Raw genomic sequence first — 8,233 nt, 5'->3', positions numbered from 1 at the left:
GGTTATTAGTTAATAACCGTATTTGAAAAGCAATTTCAGAATTGATGTTTTCTCACACCAAATGTTTTATATATTTTTTTACTCTCTTTCTAGGCATTAACTACCATTTTGTCCACAAATATTTTTCGTCTTAAAATATCCAGTTTCAAATGGAAGAACCCAAAGTCAATGTTCACAAAAAAATCTCTATAATTTCAGAATTGAAGCAATGAGGCATTAACTAGCTTTTTGACTATAATTTGTAACATGCAACGAAGCAAATCTTAATCTGGCCATAAGTAAAACCTGTATAATCTCTTGCATATCAAAAGCTTCAATAAGGTCTATACATCATGTGCACATAGTTAAATTCAGTAGCACACCATCACGAAAATCTATAATACACTTGGGTATGGATATTTACGAGTGCAATAAAGCTTTACACAAAGAACATAGTATAGGTTAAATAAATACAACTGAAGATCCAAATCACATAGAAAACACCTTTAATTTCCAGTAAACATAGCTAATTCTCCCAACTGCTGCTCGCTCTGCAATTCCATTGCAATACTTTGCATGGAAAAAGGAGGTATATTATTTGTGATATAAAATGACAAATCAAACCGATGAAGAGAAATGAAGAAAATTAGATACCCAAGTTAACAACTTTCACAAATTAAACAATATTTCCTTGTAGACATATTACATGAGTATACCTTTGCAACATCTAGTTTTCCAAGCTGTATTGCTAGATCAAATCTGTAGTCAGGGTCAGTAGCTACTTCAAGAGCATCTTCTATCATACTTCGTGATTGCAGAAAATGAGCCACATTACCATAAAATCAAGTAATTTCATTAGGATGCAGGTAATATAATAATACTAATAACAAAACTTCAGATTCGAAGACTGAACTCTTAAATTTGAATAAACAAATATGAGTTATAGAACAAAATTTGAAATCAAGTATCAGGCAAATGAACATGTAGAATGAGACATATGCGTATGTGGCTTCTCGAGTGCCTGCTATTTACTCTGCTTGTTACAGAGTACTTAAAGAGGTAGGACAGAACCTTAATCCAAATACGGGAAAAATAAAGGAAAAAATTTCAATGAAAGAAGGGAAAATATATCATTAAATAAAAGAGTTCTTAACAAAACTAAGGAAGATAAAAGATAAAGAGTAAAAGAGAGAAGAACTTTAGAATCATAAAATGTTATTATGATTGGGTAATCATTTTTTGTTACAAAGAGAAGTATATATAGAGCTCTAGAACAGTTAGTTATGACTAACTAACCTTCCAGCCAACTCTTAACTAACTGCGTAACTAACTCAGTGACTAAAATGTTGGCTTGAAGATAATCTCAACAAAACTCTCTTTTTAGGTTTTTAGAAGGCTTCCTGGTTTCTCCCCATCTAAGGTATTACATGTTGGTGCAGGGACAGGTTTAGCTTTTGGTAAAATATTGTTGAACTTTGTTCTTTTGAATGGCTAACTTTGATATTATAATTTTATTAATGTTTTTAAACTTTTTTATTGCCTTTCAAATCTGATGATGTAGGGCACTGCAAGAAGTTTGGCCAAGATCTTTAGAAAAAGTTAATTTAATAGAACCATCACAATCAATGCAGCGTGCAGGTCAGAGCCTTATACAAGCTAAATGTTGATACACTTCTTTGAACAAGCTAGGTTTCTTAATACTTTCAAAATGAGGTGAGTAAGATTAAACCATATTCGGTTTTAGAAGGCTAGAAGAGCAACAACTTTACTTAAAATGATGAAGCAATGGAAGAGGGAAGAGGACCCATTAAGATGTATATTTACAATTATGTTGAAATCATGGAACACAATTGCAACTTAAAGCTTATTGTTTATGGATTGCCAAATTCCACATCATTTGACATTATTCTTAAACAAACTAGTTTATTAGAACAAAAAAGAAAGATAAAATGTATGGGCTGGTTTTATCTATTTATAGAACATTTTGAGTGAAATTAGGAGATTTTAAAGTTTATGAAAGCAATAGTCTGACTTGTCTTGCTCTGTTTGGTTCATCATTAGGAAATTGAGATACTTCTTTCTAATGACGGTGCCAAAGTCATTTTGGTCATCGCTGAATCAACAGCCTGCACAAAAAAGATAAATAATTGGCAAATAACATAATAAGTACGAGTCTCCAAGCTTCATTAGAATTTGAAAATTGTGCTATGATCCTAAGATTATATTGATAAATCTGTTCATTTCTTAAGTAGTCTCCAAGCTTCATGTTTTATCACACATTCAATCTTACTATAGCAGAAAACTCTAAATAAAAATTCTATTAAAAGGTAGCAACAGATCTTAGACCCTATAAGCCTATGATTTGGACAGCTGTATTTGACATATACGGCTCTTCTGGGCCGCCCTAGCAGTCAGAGTTCATAGAATTTCTATTGTACTGTTCATACTTCCTAGACTCCTCCACCTCCACTGTGGACTAAATGTAATGTGGACAGATCTATCATTGAAAATATTATGATGGCTGCTTGTGCTGGTGTGTTTTGGGATGAGTTTGGGAATTGGATTTATGGGTTTGTTAGGAACTTGGGCATGCTCTCACAGCTGAATTTTGGTGCATCCTTTCAGCCCTACAGGTTGCATGGGATAAGAGGTTTCGGTATCTGATTATTGAGTGTGATTCAAAAATTGTTGTTCACCTTGTGTTAATCTTAACTGACATAAACCATCCTTTTTGGAGCTTTGTGCACTCAGTTTGGAAGTGGCTGTCTAGAGACTAGATGGTACAACTGGTTAACATTTATAGGGAAGCCAACATTGTTGCAGATGATCTTGCTAATTGGGGCATACTCTTCCCTTGGGTTTTGCACAAGTTGTCATCTCCCCCACCAAAGTTCTCTCTTTTTTGTTAGAAGATGCAGTGGGGGTCTTGGTCCCTTGTTTGATCTGTAGCTGGTTCTGTCTTTTTGGGGCTGTGTCCCCTCTTTAACACCAAAAAATACACTTGAATATAAAATTGAGTTCATTCTGCTAGGTGGATGACACTCAAACAAATTCGGAGGAGGGAGAGAGAAAGTGGGTGATTGAAGAGTGCAGTAATGAGGGTCTCTGCACACTCATTAGAGAGAAATGGGAGATTGAAGAGTGCAGTAGCAATTTCTAAATCTGTTCAACTTCAAACTTTATGATTAGAAAGCACAACTTAATTTACTTTACAATTAAATAGTTACTATTATAAATAAATAAGACTCGAGTGCTATCCAGTTCTTTTTATTTACAAAACTTATGCAACTCTTTTCTCAGCAAGACATGAGAGCATTGAAGAATTTTTATAAATTAAGAATTATTCCATTATTTTTAAACTCATCTAGTGTTTTTCTTTTTAAAACTTAATAATTGCTTACTTCTAGGAAACAAGCTTCCATCTTCTACAAGATAGTTACCAAAACTTCGGCTTTGCTTTTATCTCTTTTCTTGACGTCATCCATCTTTTTTTCCATTTCACTTCTAAGATCTGGTTTCCATAGTTTATACCTGAAACCTCAATGGTAGAAAAAGACAAAAGTGCAACAAAGTTCATGTTAGGTTCACAGTGTCACTAGTTAGAATGCAGACGGGGAACACAACATGCTGAGTAGAGCCAAAGGAAGAAGCATTAAATGTGAAAATCACATTTTGGATTGAATCACAAACAAGGAATTCCAAGTCAGCTCATTTCACCTATATGATTGGAAATTTAGGGATGAATACAAAAAAGAAATTCATTGAGATATGATTTCCAATTTAGCAACAATTAACAACCAAAATAATTAATTGAATCAATTGCTGGATACCACATTTTGAGAGCATCATTGAGATATGCTATCAGTCAACTGTGAAAATAGTTTTGTAAACTAATTGTAAGGGCTGTTAGCTTTTGCTAACAGTACCTATCTTAGAGTTGGTTAGAATCAGTTAGAGTTAGCTAGATTCTGTTAGTTACAATTTTGTTAGTTAGTTATAGAAAATGGTTTAGAAAATGAATTACAGAATAAATATATTCAAAATGGTTTCTAAAACTATTTCACTTAGCAACAGATCAGGCTTACCTAGTTATATACCAAAGATAATCACTTGCATCCTTTGTTACATTTATTGCAAACAAAACATCCTAGAATCACACTCTAAAATCTTCCCGGACTTTAAAAAATCATATACTTAAAAATATACCAAACAAAAAGTAATTAATTAAATTATACCTCAAAAAATGCTCCAAAGAAAGTATCTGGAATTTTTCTCACAAATCCTTTAGCATCTACAATTAAGGTTGAAGTTTGCTCTGCAAAGCAAGAAACTGTGAGGCAGGTCAAGTAAAGAAGACAAATCTTAATAGGAAGGGACATGCTTGTTTGCATTCTGTCCGTACGATTTCAAGTGTTTCTCTCTTAACTTGTATTTATAGAGGAAGAAGGGTGGAGATAACACAAAATAACAAACTAATTTAGAAATTAAAATAACAAATTAGAGATAATTTAGTTGTTTTTTGTTTATGATATCTCAACTGATTTGATTTTTAATCTGCTTCAAAGAATCTCGCAAAGCTTTCTGTTGTGGGTTGAAAGTTGAAATTTAGGATTGCCGATTATAAAAAAACACTTCTATTCCAATTATTTTGGTAGATATAACTGGATTGGTGGTAGTAAAAAAAAAACTGGATTGGTGATTAACTTCTTTCTAGGAATGATTGGGAGATAATCTGGTGACTGGTGGTATACTAGTGTTGGCTGCAAGGATCGTGGAGGTTCTACCATACCCTTAAATTTTAATTAAGTAATAATAATATATGCATACACATTAAACTCTACTTTTAAACCAATAATTATTAATTTGCATGTTACCATGCCATCTTTTTGTTATTTAGTAATAAAATTATTACTCATTTCAATTTTATCCCTAATCACTAAATAGTTACAATATTTTTTCTTTTCAATTTAAAAATTATGAATGTTTTAATTCAATTACAAATATTGATTTTGAACTTCAATCATAGATCCGTTTCCTTATTTGCATGGCATGTTTTATAAATCTAGCAGTTCCAAATGCCAAATCTTGGACAGGTCTTTTGTGAATTGGACCTCCAAATTCGGTAAACCTTCCTATTTAACAGAAAGTTATGCCACCCATAATATTTCATTTCCTCATTTCTAAATTTGACTGTCATAGTAAAAAAAAGGTTTACCAGCCACTCCAAGCCTCTGTCCAAATCATAGGCTTATAGGGTCTATTTGGAGTAAATTTATGACAATAGAAGCCATAGTATGTGTTTATCTGTTACCCCAAAGATGAAACAAATTAATTTAACAAAAGAAATGTAGTGAACACATAACTGTCTGAGTGCTGCTTTTAATTTTCTATATTTTTTAATAAGTTACATGTCACTGAAGATTAAAATAATCATAATATTAATAGAAAAACCAAAAAGAAAACCAAGGTATGCTAATGGACTATCAGAAGATTTCATTTTAGTATTATACAACTTTGAAGATGAAGAGTGAGAATGCTTACCACTGGATCTGGTGCATCGTCTTCCTTGCACATCACCCAAGGGACCCCAGTTCCCATTTCCACAACCATTTTTGCAGCCCAATTCACATAGTTTTGACCAGCAGCTCCTTGCAACTTACTCTATGCCCCATATTCATTCTCAATCTAAAACATTAAACACATGGTGAATCATGAATGCGTCATTAAAATTCAAACTAGATCTAGAGTGAAAAGCTCATAAGTCATAGCCACTAGTGGTATGAAGAGAAAGCAATGATTTGAAGATTAAAATTAAATGCTATGAAGAGAAAGTAAAAACACCTGCATACACATGAAGCCCACTGCCACATTTAGTTCTCCAGCCCTTTGGAAAATTTCTTTCCCAACTTTATTTGTCATCTGCAAAAATAAAACAAAAATAAACAGCCCTTGTAACAAAATTTTTCTTAAATCCAGTATTATTCAAATGCTGTGTTTCTAGCCAAACATATTTATAGCCTTTATTTTGGATATCCTGTTTAATCATCCATATACCTGTTGTCGCAACCTACCCTTCGACAGGAGGGCGACGCGAGGGCACACGGGTGTGTCTTCCAAGAAAGGAAAATGCACGGAGTCGCCACCACTGTTTATTTGAGGAAAACGTCGGAAAAACCGGAAAGGTGTGGTCTACAAACTTTAAGTGTGAAAGGTTCAGGAGTTGTATTTATGCACGGGGAAGGTATTAGCACCCCATGCACCCGTCACAAGGGACGCCAGCCTTTAATCAAGTGTGCAAATATGACTTCAATTTGTTTTATTTCCCTTTTATGTTTTTTCATGTCTTTTTATGCTTTTTTTGTATTTTTTTTATCTTTTTGTGGTCGACAAGGGTGTTTCCCTTGCTCCTACATATTCCTCAATTGTGATAAGGAAATCAGACCTACGTAGTTCTTTCAAAAGGAGCGAATCAAGTGATTTTTTTTACTTGGAAGGGGGTCATTTAAGGCGTTGGACCTTAAAATGATCCATTTTACTTGGTGAGAAAGCTAAGGCGTTGGACCTCTAACCATCTCACGAGGTCGACAAAAGCGGGGCTTTTGCTTCAACGTATCCTCTATCGAAGAGGAAATCATACCTACGTAGTTCTCGCAAAAGGCAGTAAAGTGATGTGTTGATTTTATGCTTTTGAACGATCCATGTTAACTGATAAAAGCAAAGAGGACCGTTTAAGGCGTTAGACCTTAAAACGGTTTTCAGTGATTTTTGCAGACAAAGCTTGATTTGTGAGTTGATTTTAGCCTTAGTTTCACTTTGGTTATTAGTCAATTCATTCAAGGAAACTTCCATAGAAAAACGTGCGATTGATTTTTTTGATTATTTTATTTAAAGATATTTTGATTATTTTATTATTATTTTGCCTTTTTTGGTTTAACCGAGGTCACAGCGTGAACGATCGGTTAGATTTTGTTTTAACAGTGATTAAACGAGATTACAACGCAAATGATCAGTTGAAATTCATTTTATCATTTATTAGGAGAGAAAACGGCTTAAACGATCGGTCAAAGCTCGTTAAAAACGGAAGAAAAGAAACCGAAATTGAACGAAATAAAGATGAAAGCCAAAAAAACAAGAAATGAATTAAAAAGTCTCAGATTTGGAAACTTACCCGTTGAAGAACGAAGAACGGTGAAGAATGGAGGAAAACCTTCACAGATTTGCTTACGGAAACATCTCGAAAGTGTTACGGAAGCACCTCGGCTTGAATTTTCTTAACGGAAACAATTTTTTTCTCCCAAAACAGCTGAAATGCATAGCCAGGGGGATTAGGGACCCTTAGAACAACCCCCTTTTGCCTTTTTATAGGAAAAAGGGGGAGGAGGTTGCCGCCCAGCTCGCCCAGGCGGAAGCAACCCAGCTCCGAAAAACACACTGCAAGGCCCAATTAAAAATTTCAAATTCGCTATTTGCACTCCCGCATTTTGATAAGTTCACCCCCTCTTTCGTAATTTACGGAAAAGTTACGAAAGCCTATAGGACTTGATTTTCTTCTTTTTTCTCTTCCTTCTCACCCATATTAAGTGAAATGCTTATTTAGGTTTATGAGAATTTTATAGAAGCATTACGGGTGTCCTAGAAGCCCATTTTTTAACAAAACGGGGGAGGTGGTTGCCAACTAGCTCGCCCAAGCGAGCTAGGTTGCTTCCACCTTAAGCAAGAAAATGGCCAAAAACCTCTAGAAGGGCCCAGATTTGAAAATTACTATTTGCACCCCCAGTTTACTATGTACACCCCCTTTGCCCCCCTTTTTTGCTGATTCTTTTTCCGTAACGTTACGGAACCTCACGAATTATGTAACGATACTTGTTTTCTTTCCATAATGTCACGAAACTTTACGGATTACGCAACCATCCCCTCTTCGGCTTCTGGAATGTTACGGAACTTTACGGATTGCGCAATAATGTTTCCTTTCGACTCCCGACATGTCGCAGAACTTCACGGATTGCTTAACGATGGGCGTCAAGTTCCTCAAAGTGGTCAAGCAAAGGTTGCATGCCATCAAACAATGGTCCCCTAACGAAATTAGGGTATAACAGTTGCCCCTCTTTACTTACCTTTTATCGGAGATAGGAGGAAAGTAAAGATAAAACACTGATTTCGTCCGTCTTAGCCCTTTTCCATAATTAATCTATGATGACTCCCGAAGGCCATCCTTTGCCCATCATGGGGATTTAATTGATCTCAATCACAATAG

The sequence above is a fragment of the Glycine max genome, chromosome 1 (assembly GCF_000004515.6).
Source record: "Glycine max cultivar Williams 82 chromosome 1, Glycine_max_v4.0, whole genome shotgun sequence".
Taxonomy (NCBI): Eukaryota; Viridiplantae; Streptophyta; class Magnoliopsida; order Fabales; family Fabaceae; genus Glycine; species Glycine max.
Note: the sequence above shows the minus strand (reverse complement) of the source record.